Source organism: Caretta caretta, chromosome 8 (genome assembly GCF_965140235.1).
Source record: "Caretta caretta isolate rCarCar2 chromosome 8, rCarCar1.hap1, whole genome shotgun sequence".
Taxonomy (NCBI): domain Eukaryota; kingdom Metazoa; phylum Chordata; order Testudines; family Cheloniidae; genus Caretta; species Caretta caretta.
Window position 1 is genome coordinate 19,260,782 of NC_134213.1, and position 23,316 is coordinate 19,284,097.

The window sequence follows — 23,316 nt, forward strand, 5'->3', positions numbered from 1 at the left end:
GGTCAATGGCTCCAATGGGCACATACATGATCATGCTGTATCTCTCAGATTCACTTACTGTCTCCTGACCCAGTGCACTGAATTCTCTCTTTGCTTCTCCCATTGCTCTTGCTTCTTCCTTACCCGCTGTTTCAAGGAAGCATTGAAGCTTCTGTGTGCTATCAGCTTTACCATCCAACCCTGTGGGACAGCCTCAGAGGGTGAGGTTTCAATGCAGATGGATGAAATTGAATCAGAAAGGCACTGTTGATTCTTTCGAGCCAAAGACACTGAGAAAATGGATGCTTATCTCAGGCCAAGTTGTGGCACTCTGGTGTGTCCATACCATGTGCTGCACTGCCCAGGTTAAAGACTTCTTTTCTTTGTATGATTTGATAGCTCTCTTGCCAACAGTCACTCCAATTATCATGTATTATTTTGCTGCTTATGATCTTGGGCCATTGTATAAATTGTGTTCTGTTTTCCTGTTCATCTACTTCCTCTCCACCACCTCCGCCGCTATATTTTAGTTATTACTTGAGCTTTAAAGCTTGTATCCATATTTCCTAAAAGTCTGTCCATATCTAATTGTGACGTTACACCCCATATTCTTCATAGAAATATTGTTATGATATGAATATGGCCTTACTAAGATTTGTTTTATGCAAGATGGGTCATGTGAGGTATCATTGAAAAGGTTATGATCTACTGAATGTGTTTATCCAATTTTTATGCATGTATCATTTCTGTATCTGAGGTTAGGAATATAGACTTTGTAACAATTACAACTGTGTGTGTATTTGGGGGAACACCCACCAGACAGTAGGCAATCCCCCTGAATGAGCCAGTTAAGAAGGACAATAGAACTTTGAAGATACTAATCTCCCACCATCCTGAGGAGCTTCCTGGGATGTTGCTTTGACCCTGCAGGGTCATCGGTTGATGTCAACTGGTACAGAGTACCACCATGGACACTGCTTGTGTTTTTCCACGGGAAACAAAGGGTTCCCACCTTATGTAAATTCTATTTAAGGCTGGGGAGTAAGGTGAACAGGACTATTCTCTGTTGACTCCCTGTCCAAGAAGGAAGATTGTTAAAAACATCTGAAGGGAAAGGTGGGGGCTGAGTCCAGACTGAGACAGGGGTCCAGTCTGTAAAGAGAAATAACTGGAACTTGCCTAAAACAACATTTAGGGAGAGAAATTACATTTGGTAACCTCAAAAAGAAAAGGAGTACTTGTGGCACCTTAGAGACCAACAAATCTTTCTGAGCATAAGCTTTTGTGAGCTACAGCTCACTTCATCGGATGCATCCGATAAAGTGAGCTGTAGCTCACGAAAGTTTATGCTCAAATAGATTTGTTAGTCTCTAAGGTGCCACAAGTACTCCTTTTCTTTTTGTGGATACAGACTAACACGGCTGCTACTCTGAAATTTGGTAACCTGTTTCTTGAGTGTATTAAGCTTAGTTTGCATGTTTTGTTTTATTTGCTCAGTAATTTGCTTTGTTTTGTTTGCTACCCCTTATAATCACAAAAAAATTACCTTTTGTAGTTAATAAACTTATTTCATGTTTATTTCAAAACCCAGTTTGTGCAATTCATATCTGGAGCGCGGGACCCAAAAGCTGTGCATATCTCTCTCCACATTGAGGGAGAGGGCGAATTTTTATGAGCTTGCGCTGTGCAGATCTTTCAAAACAGTGCAAGACAATATTATTTTGCGTTTACACTCCAAAGGAGGTGTGCACATGAGTGCTGGGTAAATCCCCGAGCAGAAACTTCCCACACAGAGTTTATTTCAGTCTGTGTCTGCAGCTGGGTGTGGCCCTACCTGTGTGTGTGCTTGAGGGCTAGGAAACCCAGGCTGGTGGAAGGGGTGGAACCAGTGGGACCCCAGCACATCTGGTGGCACCCTGGATGGGGCGTTCAACCCATCACACCAATGTTATACATATCTGAGTACTTTCCCCTCTTCATTTTCTCATTCAAATCCTTCCTTAAGTCTCACCATCCTCCATGCCATCCTCAATATATGAGACAATTATTTCAACCTTTGTACAAATATTGAATCCTCTGTTGCAGAACAACCATGTCATGTACATGTACTAAGCTGAGTAACTGTGTGATAGTGTTGCTGGTGACTCTTTTCCTTTGTCACCTTAACTCCTGCACTGTTCATTATCCCCATAGGATTTTCGTGTCCGATATCAGATTGTATGCTCTCCAGGGCAAAGATCCTCTCGTTCTAGCTGTGCTCTGAGGTGCCTAGCACTGTAAAATAATAAATAGTAATTAGTAAGTAAGGAGTGCATTATTTTGCATGGGAATTTCTGACATAAGTTTGAAGGATTGTTCCAGCAAATACTGTGTGTCATCCATTCATTGATCTCACAGTGATAATTCCCTGTTTGTTATTTTATTTCTGTTTCACATGCAAAATACTGAGAAAAAGTAAATGTCATCAAACCAAAAGTGACTAGCAATATTAAAGCCCTTTAAAGGACACACATGCTTTAGTAGATCTGTAGATACTAAATGGGGAAAACATGGGTATGGTGTTACAGTAATGGACGATCAGTGTTGTGTGCGCCTTCACTGGTGACAAAAAGAAGGAGAAAACTGTAAAACATAAGGATGAGACAGATGTCAAGCGTGGCATGTTGACTGATGAATACTCAACTGTTCTTCATCCATCAATGTAAACAGTGTACACTGAAGGGACCCAATCCGTTTCCCATTGAAACTAATGCTGATTACCATGTGCCTGTTCTGAAATGCCTGCAACAAAAGCTTTCAATTTGCCAAATTAAATAGAGCTGGGGATGTGGCACTCCAAGGGGTGTATCACTTTTCCGATGGGTTTCTAAGCAGGAGTTGGATATAACAAGTTATTCTCTTGAGGTTGATGCCCTAAAAGTTTCTGAAGTTGCTGTACACCCAGGAAGATAGCAGAAGATTAGTGGAATTTTGCAATTACAGCACCGCCATCATCACACATCTGAGATGGTTGCAGGCAGGAGGTTTGAAAAAGGTAGCGGAGATTAACCATTTCCAGGTCATAAAAGAAAATTAACTCTGCAAAATAAATTCCACCCTAGTGTTGTATGTGGTTCCAGCACCACTGAAATTAAAGAACATCCTTTTATGCCAGGGATGAATTTGAGCCTAAACCATAGTCATAATTCACCGATGGGGAGTCCTAGAGTGGAAAATGGGAGCATAAGACACCCAAAATACAATCCCACAAGGCACTGTGGTGGCATTTCATAATCAAAATATTTTGGTTTTGGTTTTTTGCCAAAAACTCAAAATTTTCCACTGGAACTCCCTTAGCCTCCATATTCTGACCAGCTCTTTCTATCCATCTGCTAATGAGGGCAATGTTGTCAGCCAGTTCAGTGGCTCACACTGCTCTCTCTGTCTCATATTGTCATTTGCTCTTTCTTTGTTGATTGTTTTCATGCATATACAAATAAAAGCTGTGGTTGGCTTTTTTGTGTATGGAAAACATAATGGTTACCAAAAAGGTCAATTTCTAGGTACGGTTAGGGGTGACTGACTCCCTCCTCTGGTCTGACAGCTGATCCATGGAGCAGTGTTGCTGTTGTCACTGTTTCAGAGTAGCCGCCGTGTTAGTCTGTATTCGCAAAAAGAAAAGGATGACTTGTGGCACCTTAGAGACTAACCAATTTATTTGTGACTGTAAGATGGTTGTTTGGTGTACGACCTGTTTGTCCCATGTCTTCACAATAAGCCCAAAAAGAAAAGGAGTACTTGTGGCACCTTAGAGACTAACCAATTTATTTGAGCATGAGCTTTCTGTAGCTCACGAAAGCTCATGCTCAAATAAATTGGTTAGTCTCTAAGGTGCCACAAGTACTCCTTTTCTTTTTGCAAAGACAGACTAACACGGCTGTTACTCTGAAACCTGACAATAAGCCCAGAATTTTCAAAAGTCCTCAGCTCCCAATCAGGCACCAAAAACAATTGCCAGTGCACTTTTGAAGACCTGGTCCTTATTTTGGTGCCTAAATGGGAACTGAGGACCTTTTATCATATGGCCGCATGTGTACGGGTGTGTTTTCTACAGCATACTCACATTCCCTCCCCAGCACCTCATTCATTAAACTGCTTATTTAATTTCCTGAATAAATACCTTTTAACATCTAGCAAAGCCTGAAAATATTACATTTTAGCAGTGGGTTAACATAAGTGGGTTAACAAAAGCCAGCTGAACCATTACATTGCTGAAGCATTGCTTCCACCAGTAATGAGTCTCCATTAGCTAAACAGCAATATTTTAGGAATACAGTAAAAACAGGAGCAGTAATAGACACCGGTTTTTATTCAGGATACTGGGTGAATGGCAATTTTAGTAATACGACTCACAATTCTTGATAAATTTGATTATAAATCTGTCACCCTGAGCAGTTTCCCCTCCTACAGAAACATCTGGCCATTATTTTTTATTAAAGCTCCTGTATTTTGTTACTTGTAATCACCTTTATCTGCAAGGTCATGCTTCAGCAATGTAGCTGGCTATTGTTTAGGAGAGAACATCCGTTAGCTAGACATAAATATAAGTTTCTCCAAATAAAAGGAGCAATAATACATATTCTTTTCAATAGATGTGTATATTAATAGCACCAACAAAGGCAATGTAGCTCGTTATCTTTAGTGAAAAAATTTTAGGTTTTGAATTCTCATGCAATCAAATGAAATTTCAGTTTCTTGCACCAAAAAAATGGGCTATAATTTCAGAGACTTATAGAGAGACACAAAGAATGGGAGTTAAGATGCAAGTAAATATTTTCTCAGTAGCTTAGACTATTCAGTACAATGCAAATAAAAATAATCAGCTGTAAGATATTTCAAGGACTCATATGCCAGCTTTATTATTTAGATGTACAGCCCAATTGCATTTCAAACTAGAGTCAATTCGGTCATTGAGCTTTAAGGGAGCAGGATTGAGCCCCAATTATAAAAGTACTGTGAATAATTACTAGTGTATATGTTCACTACTGGCCATTAAAGAATAGAATTAAAACTAATCCAGTTTGAGCCATAGGTCCTATACTGTTTATAGTAGATTCTTCTGTGCTTTTGAAGCAGGTGGCTCTGAGGTCTATCCCCTTTGTGAACTTCTGAGTGGTACTGGTGTGCAGCACAGTGACAAAAAAACAGTCCACATGCACAAGATATTTAGGTGCATTGAACTCAATGGGAATTAGGCACCTAAGTATCTTTATGAATCTGGGCTGTAATGTCTTAGCTGGCCACAGATTTGTATTTCTATCATGCCTTCCTTCCTAGGATCTCAGAGCTCTTTGCGAGCATTATTTAATCACGGAGAGGTGGGTAAATATGATTGTGAGAGCCACATGAAACTCAGTGAGGTTGGTTCACTGGAGTTTTTGCAAACCTGATCTTCAGTTTCATCCTGCTGTGTTCTGCTTTGAAGGGAAAACTAGTTGAAACTGCAGAGTTGTTTTTAACCTGATTTCATACTGGAATCATGAAAAATCATAAATCGGTTTCACATTGCTCAAAATCAGGTCTTGATTCCTTCAGAAGTACTGTGAACCTTGTAATGAAACCCTAAACCACGTGAGTTCTGTTAGATTTCAGGTTCCATAACTAAAGATTTACATGGGTTGAGTACTCATTTGACAGAGGGGAAAGTGAGGGACTCAGTGGTTAAGTGACTTGCACAAAGTTACTCAGCAAGTAACCTTGAAATAGAACTCAAGGATTAGATCCCGCTGGATCTCCAAGGGCAGGGGCTGGGAAATGTTGTGAGGCTGACCTTGTGTATGTCCCAGGAAATCATCCCTTCTATGTTTAGCAGTTTGAAGGATGCAGAGTGGCCAGTGACTTCAATAAAGTGACTCTAGATTTACACTGGTAATTGAGAGCAGTTTGGTTCATTATTAGGGCTGTCGATTAATCGCAGTTAACTCCTGCGATTAACTCAGTTTAAAAAAATTAATCACGATTAATCGCACTGTTAAACAATAGAATACCCGTTGAAATGTATTAAATATTTCTGGATGTTTTTCTACATTTTCAAATATATTGATTTCTATTACAACACAGAATACAAAGTGCACGGTGCTCACTTTATATTATTTTTATTACAAATATTTGCACTGTAAAAATGATAAAAGAAATAGTATTTTTCAGTTCACCTCATACAAGTACTGTAGTGTAAGCTCTATCGTGAAAGTGTAACTGACAAATGTAGATTTTTTTGTTTCATAACTGCACTCAAAAACAACAACAAAAAAAAGTAAAATTTTAGAGCCTACAAGTCCACTGAGTCCTACTTCTTGTTCAGCCTATTGCGAAGACAAACAAGTTTCTTTACATTTACGGGAGATACTGCTGCCTGCTTCTTATTTACAATGTCACCTGAAAGTGAGAACAGGCGTTTGTATGGCCCTTTTGTAGCCAGAGCTGCAAGGTATTTACGTGCCAGATATGCTAAACATTCATATGCCCCTTCATACTTCGACCACCATTCCAGAGGACATGCTTCCATGCTGATGTTCATTAAAAAAATAGTGCATTAATTAAATTTGTGACTGAACTCCTTGGGGGAGAATTGTATGTCCCCTGCTCTGTTTTACCCACATTCTGCCATATATTTCATGTTATAGCAGTCTTGGATGATGACCCAGCACGTGTTTGATTTACAAACGCCGTCACTGCCGATTTCACAAAATGCAAAGAAAGTACCAATGTGAGATTTCTAAAAATAGCTACAGCACTCGACCCAAGGTTTAAGAATCTGTAGTGCCATCCAAAATCTGAGAGGGATGAGGTGTGGAGCATGCTTTCAGAAGTCTTAAAAGAACAACACTCAGATGCGGAAACTACAGAACCCGAACCACCAAAAAAGAAAATCAACCTTCTGCTGGTGGCATCTGACTCAGATGAAGAAAATGAACATGCTTTAGTCCGCTCTGCTTTGGATCTTTATTGAGCAGAACCCGGCATCAGCATGGACGCGTGTCCCCTGGAATGGTGGTTGAAGCATGAAGGGACATATGAATCTTTAGCGCATCTGGCACGTAAATATCTTGCAAAGCTGATTACAACAGTGCCCTGCGAACACCTGTTCTCACTTTCAAGTGACACTATAAACAAGAAGCGGGCAGCATTATCTCCTGCAAATGTAACCAAACTTATTTATCTGAGCGATTGGCTGAAGTAGGACTGAGTGGACTTGTAGGTTCTAAAGTTTTACATTGTTTTATTTTTGAGGGCAGTTATTTTTTGTACATAATTTTACATTTCTAAGTTCAACTTTCATTATAGAGAGACTGCACTACAGTACTTATATTACATGAATTGAAATATACTATTTCTTTTGTTTTTTTACAGGCAAATATTTGTAATCAAAAATAAATATAAAGTGAGCACTGTACACTTTGTATTCTGTTTTGTAATTGAAATCAATATATTTGAAAATGTAGAAAACATCCAAAAATATTTAAATAAATGGTATTCTATTATTGTTTAACAGCGCGATTAATCGCGATTAAGGTTTTTAATTAATTAATTTTTTTAATCGCTTGACAGCCCTATTCATTATGGTACTTATCCAAAGTCCATTAAAGTCAAGGGGAATTTTCTATGGGCTTTAATACCGTTTAGATCAGGTTCTTTGTCTATTTATACACAATATAATAATTCAATATGAGTCTGAATAGCTGCTGTTCAGATTACGCTACACAGAAACAATCAATTTGTTGTTTAAATTAGAATAATCATACAGCGCCTACAGTACCTTGTCAAGCAAGCCTGAGCAATTAGCATTTGTGCATTGCTGTGCCTTCAAAATCAGGCAACTACTGTAAAGTGAAAAGCCTTCACATAAGCTGCCACAATTTCATGTTGCCCACTTCTTCCTGAAATTATCCCCTTGCTATCAGACTCCAAAGGCCAAAGTGACCATGCTCTGTAGTTACCTATCATAGAGGCTTTGTACTGGTACGGGGGCAGCTTTCCACAACAGAAGGGAATATATTATGCATTCCCTCAGTAAGGTGGCCAGTCTACCATCGAGAATCTAAAGTCGTTTTTGTAATTTGCAATTCCAAATGGCTTCCCCTAGGCACTATTGCCTGCTTTGTGAATTAGCTTGAGCAAACTTATAAGTGCATTGAAGAGGTTTGATTAAGAGTTCATTAGAAGTGTAATTTATGTTGTGTGTGTGTTTGTGTGGAATAGCTGCCTTACAGTGACTCCTTTGGCACCCAGCGTAACTAAAGAGGATTAGTCAACTCTTTCATTTGGAAGCTGTTCTTTTACCTGTCAAACTGGCCTATTCTTGTCTGCGTGGGAGTGGGGGAAGGGAACTGTGAATTTTCAGCTCTCTGTTGTAATGCTCTGACTGCCTTAAACTTGAATTACATGCCAATATCCTGAAAAACTCCAGGAGCAGGATTTCCAAATTCTTGCTTCTCCCAGGCTTCCTTGCTGACCCCTTTCTGCAGCGAGGAAAGAACAGAGCACCTCGTGCATTGGAATGTGTTGTGCTGAATTATGGGTGAGGGGGCTTGACACAGTGCCAACTGAATTATTGAGAAGTGCTTTCTCAGCAGTCTGTAGTTGGGGAAGAAGGTGTTTGGGGCCGAATCCCCCCCATTGCTAAGTAACTCCTGAAAAATGCTAAGTGCCCTCAACTCCAAATAAGCCAATGGGAATTGAGGGTGCACAGCAACACGCAATATCAGACCCTTGGTTTTAAGCTTGTTGGGGAAGGGATTTAGCTCCAGACTCTCAAAGGGAGTTAGGTGCCTAAAGAACATTGAGTCTATAGCCCTGACTGTAATGTACCCCTCACACTACAATGTTGCCGTTATACAAATAAAATAAAGGGAGTTAAAAAATCTTCACTACGCTCCCTTCAGTGTGGGACCCTCACCAACATTTCATTGTTTTAAATAGAGGTAGCATCTCCAGCAATTGAAGGGTCTGCCAAATCCCTCTAAGGAAACTGACTAATAACAATAACTTCTACTGCAGCCAGGAGCATGCAGTAGCATTGAAAGTTGCTATAGATCAGCTGTGCCCTCTACAAGTGTGTGTCACAGTAATCAGTGGGAATTACTCCAGGAGCCCTCTGGAGACATGAGAAATTTCGGCTCAGCAAAATAGAAATATTTGTGTGCTTCCAAAAATCCCGTGTGGACATTTCAGTCCAAAATTACAGGATTAAGCCCATTCCTCAAACCATGATAAATTCAGTTTGGACACAACAGCAAACAACATGATTCTGTTTTAACACAGAATTTACCCATAAAGTGCTAGACTAAAAGCAAGTCCTGGATCTGTGGTGACACTAGCATCCCTGGAAATGGAAATGAATTCCCTGCAGCATTTGCCGTGCTTATTATGAGACATATTAACACACTGCTACAAGGCGTGGTGAATTTATCGGTGAGAGATCATGGCTGCACTTACAGTTAATTAGAATTGCTAGTGTATTAAAAGTCTCAGACTTTTCCTGGATCAATTCACATTCCACTGCATAATACAAACAGGCAGGGGAAATTTATTTTTATTCACGTTTCCAGAGGTTTGAGGAAAATATTAGTCCCACAGTATGACAAGCACTGAGTGTGCAGACAGTGCTGTGCCACCTCCCAGAGCAGAGTGAGCCATAAAAAAGGACGTGCCTGGATGAAAGTACATTGTAATCTTCAGCATTAAATGTAAAAGAGAAATATGACTGGCTGAGCAAATCTACTGCCAGCTTCTCTCCAGCCTCCTGTAATTTTCTGTTCTCTTCCCTTTCTACAGATATTGCCCACCTTAGTTATTTTCCTTCCTATTTCTATTCTTTACTTTTTTCTTCTTCTGTTTGGCAATTGCTCTATTCTATTATTTTTTACTGTGGCTTTCCAACTTTAGCTCTTTGTTGTTTTTGTAATGTGCTGGCTGGTGCACATACAGAAAAAATGCCTACTACTGCTGCTAGATCACGGAATTACTCCCTTAGCTTAAGTGGTAGAGTCTGTACTGTGCTGCTAAAATCCTGAGTTCTATCCTCAGTGATAATTTGTGATGGGTGAGTTGTTATAGTCAGTTGCTGTTGGTTGTGCCATCTTGGCTGCGCCTACTTATAGTGTTTTAAAACAAGTGGGTTTTGTACATTTGAGAGAATAAGGGGCATATCACCCCAATTTGGGAGAGGATGAAAAACTGGCAAACCCTAATGAAGGGAATGAAATGGGAGAACGCCACTTGTGTGGCATTGGCTCTCCGCTCTCAGACCTCAGAAGATCCTCTGCAGGCAATTGTTCTCCTTATTTGCATGGAGATGTGAGGGCCTTTCCACATCTTGTACCTCACTCTGTGGGACGTTAGTTACTCAATTAGTGATGATCTTCTCCTCATAACTTGTATGCTTTTTCTCACTGCTATTTGAATCCTGCACTGCTCCCTGGCAGGCAAGGAGCTGGATGCTAGTGCAGAGCCAGAGCCTCTACAGATTCCTCATAGACCTCAGTGGACTCTGCTGGTTTGAGGGCCAGCCATATGTGGGGAGACAATCCACAGCCTTGAAAAGGTAGAATACGAAGGCAACTCACTTCCTGTATCCTGTGTTGTACCCTATCCCCCAGCCTGCATAGGAGATGATATGGCCCTAAAACACTTAGGATTTCAATGCATGCTCTGGATGGGGGAGCTAGGGGGAGGCTATGGTTTTGTTTTGAGTAAAATACAATCGAATCTTTACCTCATTCTGAAAACTGACTCTGATCACCCCTTTCTGTGTTCGTGGCTTCCATCGGTATCCGGAGGTCACTGAAGCATTATTGCTCCATTTTGAATTGCCATCTGTTAAGCAGGATGTTTCTTTTCCAGGAAAACCCATCTAATTGCATTTTGGGAGAGGTCTGAGTGGCTCGTTGATATGAAACACTGTCCTGTATGCCAAGTATCAGACACGTAGCTGTGTTAGTATGTATCCACAAAACCAAAATCTGTTAGTCTTTAAGGTGCCACTGGACTCCTCGTTGTTTTTGTCCTGTATGCTCACTCAGCACATATGAAATGAAGCAGAGCACCTTTGTGCTGATGTACAAGGAGGCCTGCTGTATGACCACTAACTAAGAGCTAAATTCTGACTGTGTGAACCAGAAGCACACAGAGGCATGGGCGGTTTCTGAATATTGCTACTTTGGGACATTTCTGCCTGCACAGGACAATTACAGACAAGTGACCAAAGGAGGATGCAAGAGGCAACTTGCTGAGTAATATACCTTGGGCCCCCCCATATCTGCCACTGGCTACTGTCACAAGATAATGTCCCAGGACAGATGGCTTCAGGATAAATGTCAGTAGAGGCCTTCTCCTCTAGGCTCAGATCCAGCTCGAGTTCGGCTTGTTTAGTGGCCTAGGTGAAAGCATTTCAATTGTGTCTTTAGTGGATAGGTGCCCACATGACAAACATCACTGCTGTTGTCATTAATTAGACTCCCTTCTTAGCAGTATGCATAGGCAGACTGGGGACTGAATGGGTCATGGTTACTGAACTATCCTTTTAACCTCCCTTGGTGGTTTCTCCAGCAGGAAGTACAGTAGGGGAAGCAGGTACTTCCTTGCCTGGTCTCTGAATAAACAGAGGATGCTCAGTCACCAAAGCTGCCAAGCTGTCAAATAGCAAGTGTATTAAAAACTCAGCAAAAATAAAATAAAAATCCAAACCAACATGATGGCAGCACAAGACTCTGTGCACCTCCCTAACTTAAGATACAGCAAGAAGGGGCTGCAGCTGAGCTAAGTGAGTGTGATTAACATTGCAATTGACAAAGCTTATTTTCCCTTCTCTAATTAAAAAAAAAAGTTAATTGAGCCCAGAAGTAGGAAGAAAGACTGTGAGTGTCTTCTGCACGAAAGTCTCATCACACTAAATGCACTGAAGATGCTGTTCAGGATCCATTCCTTAATGAGAAATGTGGATCTTAGTGAACAGTGGATCTGTAAGTATCAGACCCCTTGTCTCAGTCCCCTGAGAAAAGGGATGCACAGGACCCCAGTTAACTTCATGGGAACCTATGCACATGTGAAGGATTCCTTTTCTGCCAGCCCATAGTGGCTCACCCATGCAATGCCTTCTGTTTAGCAACTGTATTAAGCACTCTAGTTACTGGCCTGTCATCTCCTGTTAGTATATAACAACTGATATTACAACAGTGAATATTAATTTGGCAACCCAGGGTCTGGATAGTTCCTTCTGTGCTGCCCCTGTGGGGAAGGTCTTTATTAGGTGCTTGAGATTGGCTTCCCTTTTATTTTATTTTATTACAAATAAAACAGGTCATGGGAAATGCCTCCATGCTCCTGCTTTGAAAACAGTATGGGCACAAGAGAAATGTGATCACGTTAAACTCTTTGTGGATAAAGTCTAGTTGAGCATGAAGATGCATGAGACTCACTAATCCAACAGCCACAGGGCAGCATGCTCTAGTTTGTACATGTGACTGATAAAGCCTATGTCTGTATGATGTAAATTGTTTGGGGCCTTGTTCAAGAAAAAGATCTGTGGTCATCATTTTCTTCTACCACTTTTGCACAGACCCTTCTTGCCTCTGCCCATTCCTTCTTTTTTCTTGTCCTATTCTAATAAAAATAAAGTATGGTAAAGAAAACCATTGACGCTATTTTGTCGTTTGCACAGCGTGCTAGCTTTTTTGCACAGCTCAAATGCAAGGTCCATTTTTAAAAACAGATATTGATTTTTGCATGCAAAATTATCTGTGTGCAGGTGCTAAGAAGTTACTGCACTTGCATTTGGTGCATACGGTTGTGTGCTTATAACTCACAGAAAGTTATGAGTGACTGGTTTTGTACTTATCTGTGTGTGCAGATGCATACATGCAGACACAGAAACAGACACACACACACACACAAATATCTCAGGCATAAATTAAGGGTTTATTTTTAAAAAATGTAGCCTTAGCTGTCACCAATTTTTGGCTGGTGGGAAGTACTTGCTATTTTTCTTTAAATGATTTCATATGAAGACACTTTGCTGCCTCCTTTCCCCCAAATCTACCACCATTGATCAAAATAGTTTCAAGAATCTTTAAGAAGTGTCCAGGCCTAAAACAAGCTACTGCATGTTTTTTTTCCATGTACCTGTTGTTCTCCCTTCCACTGCCGAATACCCTGCATATAACCAGTTGAAACTACTCCTGCAGAGGCCTGACTCAGAACAACAGAGGCGTATCACTGATTTCCATTTTAAAATCATGCTGTCTGAATAAAATTAATTTCCCATGTGCAAAGAATGAAGCAACAAAGAAAATAAGGATATAACATATAAGCACCTCAGGGACTTGTAATCCCAGTAACACGTTAGGTGAGGATCTGGTGACTGAATTATGATTTCCTGATGGCTCTGAGTCTTGTTTCATGAGGGGACTCAGTATCAAATAGAAGATGGGAGAAAGCGATGCCTACACCCCATCCTCCCCCTCCACACCCAGTTTCTCCTGTGGGATCTGACACCTGAGCCTAGGAAAAGATTCCTGCTCAGTGCCTTAGTGGGAGATGAAACCATGCCAATTTGTGGTTGTCTAGGGGGAGATTTTAGCCTCAGCCCTCAGTATTTAATCCCATTTATACCTTGCAATGGGAACACGAGGACATAGACTTGGGTATCCAAGTGTTTTTAAAGCAAGCAAGCTTACACATAGAGCACTTCAACCTTTATAGGAGGTTTTAGCTTTGCGGATAAATGAAGGGAGCCCTCCAGTCACGCAAACACGTTTATTGTCATCTCATCACCCATATCTTCTCTCTCCCAGCCACTTGCTGCCAGTTAACACCTCTGCACAGCAATTTCCTCCAAAGCCAGCGCACCTCATTATCTTCTTTAATTGGCTCTCCAAAATGTCAGGCTGCAGAGAGCTATGAAAGCCCTGATGTGCGCCGAAGCAGGGTCTTGTGCTGACAAAGCAGAACTCTGTGCAGCTAGCACTGGTCCCTGCTCTCACGTGAGAGAGAGGGAGATGCAGCTAACAAAGACTATTCCAAGGAAGAACAGTATAAACCAGTGGCATGTTTATAGAAATATGTTCATTCAATCATAGAGGGCCAGCTTCCCTAAGTATATTATTCCAATGACACTATTCAACGAGTGAGGTATTTCTCACTGTTAAGTAGAGCTGGTGAAATTTTTTGTTAGAAATTTTTTTTCTAAAGAGATCGCAATATAATCCTGAGAAAACTCTGATGTGGAACAGCTGCAGGCAAGAGCGGACCTGTGTGTTTCAGGGCGTTTTCAGAAAACACTAGTTTTTAGAGTTGTAAGTGACCCATATGACTGTACTAAAGAAGACAGGTGCAAGCCATAGACTGGAGCCCAACTTGGATATGGATTTAGGAAATCTCAAAGTCTGAGTAATATTCAGGTCCAGAGTCTGGCCCATTATGGTGTTAGGAGTCAATTGCAAGATTTTGGGTTCAGCTCCAGCGTTGTTGTTGTTTGTGGTTGTTCAGATCTGAGGTTTTTTAGCTCAGAGCTATCTCCAAAAACTAGTTGACTCACTAAAGAACTCTTTCTTTAAAAGGACAACGGGCCTGATTTTTAAATATGGCCCCTTTTTAGCACATATGTGCAACTGCAGGAACAAATAATCAGTTTTAGATATGTGACTGACTGACTGTGCCCACAAAATTGGAGGCTGAATTGAGAACCCTATAATATGTAACTGCAAACAATAATCCTTTCCTTAGGGTAAAGCAAAGCGTCTGATCAGCTAAATTTAACTCTGAATGCTACTAGGTTGATTTGTTGAGACTCAATATAGTCAATCAATAAGTCTCTGCTCATAAATAGCACTTGCAAAAGTGCTGAATAAAGTAAAAAACCAAGCTCCATTTTTTTGCTCCATTTCAGATAAACAGAAAAACCATGAGAACATCCACGTTAATGTCAAACTAAACTGGAAAAAACCCAGTGGAGCTTTTAAAAAATGATAAATAAATGCTCACAATAGCCATGTACACATACTAAGAAGTCAACTGTCCTGTGACTCTCTCATCGTCTAGACTTTTAACAGAATTTGAGCCAAAAAGATGAATACTGTATATCAACCTCCAGTTACTGGATTTCCCCCCTCCCCCCCGATAATTCAGTGGGATTGATCTGGGCACCAAACTTCCTTAGGCATCTTTGAAAATCCCAAATATAATATTTTTCTTTAAACAAATCATTGCTTGAAATATCCTTTTTCTCATCAGTGCATATTAGCATCCATTAAAGCATTCACTATTCAGTGTGTACGATGCATCCTGTCATAAATATAAAGGGAAGGGTAAACCCCTTTGAAATCCCTCCTGGCCAGGGGAAAGCTCCTCTCACCTGTAAAGGGTTAAGAAGCTAAAGGTAACCTCGCTGGCACCTGACCAAAATGACCAATGAGGAGACAAGATACTTTCAAAAGCTGGGAGGAGGGAGACAAACAAAGGGTTTGTGTCTGTCTGTGTGCTGCTCTTGCCAGAGACAGAACAGGAATGGAGTCCTAGAACTTTTAGTAAGTAATCTAGCTAGGTATGTGTTAGATATGATTTCTTTAAATGACTGAGAAAAGAATTGTGCTGAATAGAATAACTATTTCTGTCTGTGTATCTTTTTTGTAACTTAAGGTTTTGCCTAGAGGGGTTCTCTATGTTTTTGAATCTAATTACCCTGTAAGATATCTACCATCCTGATTTTACAGGGGGGATTTCTTTATTTCTATTTACTGCTATTTTTATTAAAAGTCTTCTTGTAAAACACTGAATGCTTTTTCATTGTTCTCAGATCCAAGGGTTTGGGTCGGTGGTCACCTATGCAAATTGGTGGGGCTTTTTATCCAACATTTCCCAGGAAAGGGGGGGTGCAAGTGTTGGGAGGATTGTTCATTGTTCTTAAGATCCAAGGGTCTGGGTCTGTAGTCACCTAGGCAAATTGGTGAGGCTTTTTACCAAACCTTGTCCAGGAAGTGGGGTGCAAGGTTTTGGGAAGTATTTTGGGGGGAAAGACGCGTCCAAACAGCTCTTCCCCAGTAACCAGTATTAGTTTGGTGGTGGTAGCGGCCATTCCAAGGATAACGGGTGTAATATTTTGTACCTTGGGGAAGTTTTGACCTAAGCTGGTAAAGATAAGCTTAGGGGGTTTTTTCATGCAGGTCCCCACATCTGTACCCTAGAGTTCAGAGTGGGGGAGGAACCTTGACACATCCCTTTCTGTGCCTGAGCTCCGGAGGATAGCAGTCCTTTATAGCTACAATCTAGGGAATTCAGGGCCAGAGTTTCACCTAAAGCTGCAGACTGGCACCAAGTAGGATTTGCAAAAGTTCCTAAGTGCCTAACTCCCATGACTTATTTTTTAAGGTGCAATATCTTAAAATCTGTCACAGAACTAGTAATGAAGTCTGTACACCTTTAGAAGGACAAGCTCCTACATTCCAAATACTGCCAGGCATTGCAAAATGAGAGACCTTAATCACTGGAGATGTTTTCACCTTTAATCCTGGACTGCATATAGTAAATTCTGGATTTTAGACAACTCTAAGTTTCATTCCTGGTGTGCTATTGCATTTTTGTCTGATATGATCCGCTGTTACCATTCAGGGCTAAAACATGCTTAGACTGCTTTGGGAAATGGGGAAAGGGTTGAAAGAGGAAGGATAGGGAATTGGGGAGTGGACAGTGCTCAAGGAATAAGGTCAAGAGTGGGGCATTCAGGAGCAGTAATCATTGTGAAGGCAGATCCAGGTAAGCTTTCCTGGATTACTACTCTGATCCATCTGTGTATGCTAATGTAACTGGGTTTCAGACCAAAGATTTTCTCCCAAACTCAGTAATGAAGCACATATGAAATAATAATAATCTGATGCTCTAGAGCAGTGATACTCGGACTGTGGCTCGTGGGCCCCAAGTGGCTCTTTAATGTGTCTCTGCAGCTCTTTGTGGCACATGATATTAAAACACTGTGTGATTTCATTATTAACCAATCTAAGCTTTAACCAATCAGGATGCTTTTACTATGTTATTAACCAATTAAGTTATCAACTTGCACTAAGTTATTAACTTATTTGCAGGGAGAATAATATATAGATATAGCTGTATAGAAACTAAATATTTCCCCTGTCATACTGCTTAAATATTAATAGTACTGTAGCAAATGAAACAATGAATTTGCCCTTCTGTGGCTCTTTTGGGTAATGCCACTGAAGTCTGAAGATCACTGCTCTAGAACATTAATATAGATGACTCAAAACATCAAACAAACCAGTGAGATTCGTTTAGGTTCCTTGTTCAAAATCCTATGTGTCAATATTTTGTTGGCTTTATTTTTTCTTGTTGTTGGTTCTGGGGTAAGAGGAGATTCTTTTCTGCATCTGACCAAGTCCTGTCTTGAATATTTGGCCACTTTTCTGGCCCGTTAATCCTCCTTTCCAGAATTCCACCACCATGGCATCTGAGATAAAAGCAATGTTCAGGAGTCAGTCAGCAGGAGCAGTCCACGCCCTGAGCACGAGTCACCCCACCAAAGCAACCCCGTCAGGCCACCTCCAAACAATGGGCTGGATGCTCCAGCTGGTTTGTGATACTCTGGCGCCACAAAGCAGCCACAAACGTGATTCATCCAGAAAGTCAAACTGGGATTACAGTCACCAGTAGAGCTGGCTGGGAATTTTTAGACAAAAGTATTTTTTTAATCAGAAAATGCCGACTTGTCAAAACCAAAACTTTCCATGGGAAAGGCTCAGTTTCAACTAATTTCTGACCTGGAAAAAAATTTGAAAAGAATAAAAGTTTTGAAATTGTCACTATGATTCATTTCAATGTTGTCTAAATGAAACATGTCAGTTTTCCAATTTGAAATGATTTCTCTATTTCAAAATTGAAAGTAGTTTCAGTTAAAAAATAAATGGTCAAAATCAAAGCATTCTGTTTCATTTGATCTCCCCCCGCCCAAAAAAAAGGTGCCCCATATTTTCAGTTTGTGATTTTGTTTTTAAGATTTTGACTTTTCGTCCCAATTCAAGATGGGAAAATTTTTCAAAATCTCAAAAATTTTCATGGGATAGGAAAACAATTTCCTTTCAGCTCTATTTGCCAGTGCAATGCAAAGGGGACATGGATGAGTCTAGCCCAATATATAGAGAGAGTAGCTTGGGCTGAAGAATTCAGATCCACATATTAAGCACCCTGAAGCTGTGACATTTGGATTCAGTTCCAGGTTTGAATTCCAACCCCACGCCCCACCAATTCCCAAACATTCAAGGAGGTTCCGATAATAATTGATTTATATATCTTCCTAGGTGTGTACGTCAGAGCAAATAGAAAGATAAGGTCCATGCCACAAAGATCTTAAAACCTGCCCAAAATGTATATTAGTAAAGCAGTTTAATTGATCCAGATAAGAACATTCAGAGATGATGGAAAGAGGGATCCCCCTGTTAGCCCCAGAAACTCCCAATCCATTTATAAGATTGCTGAAATGCACATTAATTGTATTTGTAAAGGATAAAGCATTAGTCTCTACTGGACCCATCATACAGTCATTTAATCTGTCTTGAATTTATCTCCCTGCAGGCCTCATTACGGGGGAAAGATGTAAAGCACTCTTTCTAAAACAGGCAGAAAAGGTGTCCTTAATTATGCAATGGCTGCCTAGTTTGAAGGCCACTGAACATGAAAGATTCCCAGTATATCAAAGTCATAGAAAAAGCGGGGCAAAATAACCTGGCACTAACCCATTGTAAAAATGAAGGGTTCAACTTTCCTTCTCTGCTATAGATTTGTCCAGTCTAATAGTTGCTCACTGGGCTGTCAAAGGGTGGTTTAAAATCTCCACCGGAAATGTCATGAGGCAACTTGAACCTTTTAGATTAGGCACTTGATTCTGTACATTTACTGGTGCATGGAAATGTTGCCATTGACTTCAGTGGGGGCAGGGGTGGGTTGTGTGGGAACAGTCTTTCTCCTAGACTAAGTGAATATACAGTGTTGCTTACTGCACCAACCTGGGGAAGACTAATTTGCTAATTCTAGTCATAATTTCTCTACTGAATCCCAGGTTATGAAGAAAATGGAGAGATCCAAATCTGGACTGCTTATTCTTCTCCCAAAATACAAATTCTTCCTCAGGTTCAGATAGGAAAGGAACTTGGGGTCTGAGCTAAGAAGGCTCGTTGGAGAGATGGCATTAGAGAAGTGAAATATAAACAGAAGACTCCTGCAGTCCTGAATCAGGCAGAACTCCTGAGTTTTTCAGGAACGAGGAGAACAGGATGTGGCCATATACACATTTGCTGGACACCACTATAGTAAAATGCCCAACTCTCAGATCCTCAAAGATATTTAGGCACCTATCTCCCATTGATTCTGCTTGTGTCTGTGACATACATGTATTTGTGGAACACAAATAACGGCACCAATCTCTACATTCTGTAACACAGACGGCATTCTCTGCAGCTGGAACATGGCACTGCATTTAAAGTGAACCCCCAAAATCGTTCCTTCCTAGTTGTTTAATGATTTCTTACTCGTGTTGCAAAAGGCGCTTAAAAGCACATTCCATGCAGTTAATCACAAGCACTAAAGATTCATGCAACCTTCAGTTTATAACACAGTTTTATACAAGGAATCGCCAACCAATATGCTTTGAAAACCGTTCTCAGTAGGTTTTCAGTAAATTAATTCTGTTGAAATCCAGATTAAACAAACAAGCAATAATCCAGTTTTTGCAGTTTAGGGCTGATTTGTAATCTCACTTACATTGGTGAATCATCGGGAATTGCTCCAGTATTAACCAGGTGTGAAATCGGTTTCTGCCCTCGCTATTTTTCTTCTAGCCTTTGTATTTTAATAGCACATTATCCTTGCAGGCAATGGAAAGGGCAGGCGATGAGAAAAAAAATAAATAAAAAAGCCAATGCATCAACTCCACTGTCATTAAACTGATCCCAACCAAGAGAAAATGCCCAGGGCAGACCAGCACCTATCCAGATCTTATCTAATGACAGACACTGTAGAGGTGCTTATGAATGCTGCCAAAATGGAGGCATGGTTTGGATTACAAGATATTGGAAATCAGACCAGAGAAAATACAGAAGGACTGTGAATTCAAGATCATATGAAAGGACTACAATTGTGTCTTGACTCTGTGACCCACTAAGGTACAATACTAAAGTATCCTACGGCAGAGGACAGACAGCTAAAAAATCTCACCCCTGTATATATATATTACTCTACTGAGATGTCATCAGCTTAGAAGGAAATTTTGTGGACTTCCCTCCATTTGAGACCTGACCTTTGCCATACATCCTATGCTGGGGGCTCTGTTCATCCATTTGAGTTAATCATTGTAAATGTATTTACGACAATGATGATAAATCATCTTGACATTTATAAAGTGTTTACATTTAAATAAAGGGGTGTGTGTATATATGTGTATAGTATTCAACATAGATATTGTATTCAGCAATATGTTGCATGATTTTGGATAGTTACCTGAACACTCGGGTAGTAGTTTGATTTTAGAAGACATATCAAAGTCCTTCAGAAGCTCCAGCAACCACCTCTCAAGTGGAAGGTCGCTCACAAGCAGTAACAGAATGCTACAAAGTCGTTGTATTCTCAAAAGACACCAGGGTAAACTCTTACAAACAGAGAGAATAACATCCATATGGGATGAGTCCCTGGCTTTCAAGGACTCATCCTACACAGATCACATGAAGATATCTCAAGTACTTTGTTTTAAACATTGCTCAATAAATAGAACATTTTTGCATTTCAGTGTGGCAAATAATTATCATTGATTATCTCACTGCTCCCTGAAAATAACAATACCAATTATTTTATAATAGAACTCGGAGGGCTCATGTATTGCTCATGATCAGAGCTACTCTCTGTAACTAGAAAAGGAAGGCTAAGTACTATTGCGGGGAAATGTTCCTCTCAGACCTTATGCCTGACCACCCTTCCTTGGTATGTAGCAAGGTGTGCAAGGTAGTTTCTTTCCAGCACAGGTAAAAGTGGGATGCAGGTAATGCTAACGGCTAGGCATAGTCCACTGAACTGAACAACAGTAAGTCTCAAGCTACTTGTGCACCCAACTCATATTCAATGGTGAAGTTTCATGCTGATCCCAGATACCAGTCTCAGGACTGTCACAGACAACTTCAGGTGATATTTTCCCCATCAGTTTGACTCTGCGATATGGGTGCAAATATGTAAGACTGATAGTGACACACACAGAATTGTTCCAGTAATGGTCTATACTGTTGAAGAAACAAAGCTGGGGCATGTAGGGAAAAGATGAGTAGAAGACACTCTGATGAATATTATTTTTCATGGCAAAATATCTGCTCTTGTAGTGTTTTTGCCATTGAAGAGATATTTGAGTCACTGAGGTATCATCTAATGCTGCACCCCTCAAAAAGTAGGATTTTTCCCCCATGGGTCCAGGGAGTCTCTACTTATTCTTTGCACATTTCTAAAGATGCATGGGCAGCTCCTCAGCTGGTATAAATCAATAGACTTCAACGAAGCTACACCAGTTCACAACAGCTGAGGATTTAGTCTGTAGATTCAGTTATCAAAACATGTAGTTAAGACCATTGTCAGCCCAATCTTTAGTTTTAAGCCATTACTCTTGTAATAGGCGATACCATAGATCCTAGCTGGGTTGTAATTTTGGTCCGTCAAGTCAGTGTCCTGTCCTTAGCAGTAGATGATACCTGATTCTTCAGGGAAAGGCCCAGTTCAAAATAAACCTGGCCCAATTACACAATACTGTATATAGGAGGAATCCTTCATGATCCCTGTATTAATTAACTTATTAAGGTCCAGGTTCTGATCTCAGTTACACCAGTATAAGACCAGAGTCTCTCTTCTGAAGTCCATGGAGTTACTTGGTATAAATGATGGTAGAATTTGTAGAAAACAAAATTAAAGATGGGGTTGCATGAATTTAGATTGAAAATCGAGTTCAGTTCTATTATCCAGACAATGTGGGTAGTATGTGCACTTACCAAGTAGCATCTACACCATTAGCAAATGTTAACTGTTGGCTTTGCTTCTGTTTCGAATGTGTGTTAAATTTCTTTAGTTTGCTGGCAATGAGCAATGTTTCACTCCATGCAACTGACGAGACCCAAATAAGCCCAGGAGGCTTAACAGATTCCTGGTTCAGGTGCTTTCATTTTTGACCAGTTCATTTCTGCTTAAATTTATTATTTCAAGAATGTAGCTGTAGAATTCACTATACCAAAAAAGAGAGGAATTGGAACATGCCATCTGACTGTAACATCTGGTGAAATTGAGTTGCTACCTGTACGTGTTCATTCAACTGACTTAAATGTAAACAAAGACAAAAGTATTCTTCTAAAATGACAGTAGCTGAACTGTTTTCAGAGGAACAGCCGTGTTAGTCTGTATTCGCAAAAAGAAAAGGAGTACTTGTGGCACCTTAGAGACTAACCAATTTATTTGAGCATGAGCTTTCGTGAGCCACAACTGTGACTCCCTTAAATCTGATACTGTCATGGCATTTGGAACTAACGTGAAAAGAAGGACCTACCTGATGCCTCTACATGATTTAGATGATATCACAGCTAGTTCCAGTGTCAGGTTTAGAACCTTCTTGACATCCCCTTCTGCCTCTTCTGTTTCTGACACTTATTTCAAGGACATGGATCTAATCCCAAAGTCCTAACCAATTTGAGCTGCTTCTGGATCAACTTCAACCTTTGGTGAAATGTTACAAATCCATATGCATTTCACAGTTGTCACCATGCAGTCCAGCTTGACCACTCAGAACTTCAGGGCAGCAGCAGCAGGGGTAGAACTCTCGAGCCAAAGATAAGCTCCCCAGTCCCCTACACTATGTCCTAATGGGGAATTTTCATTAGCTGATCACAGTAAAGAGCATTGTGACAGACAGTTGAGCAGTTCTGATTTCACCCACTAGAGGGCAGTTTAACACATACATAACCAATCTCATAGCAAAACGTTCCCTTCATGAAAAATAAAATACAACAATCAACAACATTGAAATTGGCTAGAGAAGGTTGAATTATTAATTCAAAATAATGTAGACAATTAATTTGGCATTTTTCTTTGAATACATTATCATGAATACATTTTCCACTCTTCAGCCAGTTCTATGGATTTTTGAATAGCATCCAGCGAATAATTTGACACATTTTCCCCTTGAGTTGTCAAATAGATGGTTCACAAATACATTTTCCCATTCTTCCATCAGCTATGAAGGTGACGAAGACATAGTTGTAATTTTGACCTTGCTGTCCTTTG

At 40.3% G+C, this 23,316-nt stretch overlaps 1 protein-coding gene across 3 annotated transcripts in view; it reads right to left on the reverse strand.

Annotated features, from left to right (window-relative positions):
- The window catches only part of JAKMIP2 (janus kinase and microtubule interacting protein 2), a 106,568-nt gene that overhangs the window by 61,603 nt on the left and 21,649 nt on the right, over positions 1-23,316 (reverse strand). Inside the window, exon 1 of one of the 3 annotated variants that reach the window (XM_048861169.2) lies at positions 17,282-17,302. The exons of the other annotated variants lie outside the window; for them this stretch is intronic. The gene's annotated coding sequence lies outside the window, so the exon portion shown is untranslated. Of the gene's footprint in view, positions 1-17,281; positions 17,303-23,316 lie in introns of those variants that run through there. 3 annotated transcript variants of the gene reach the window in all.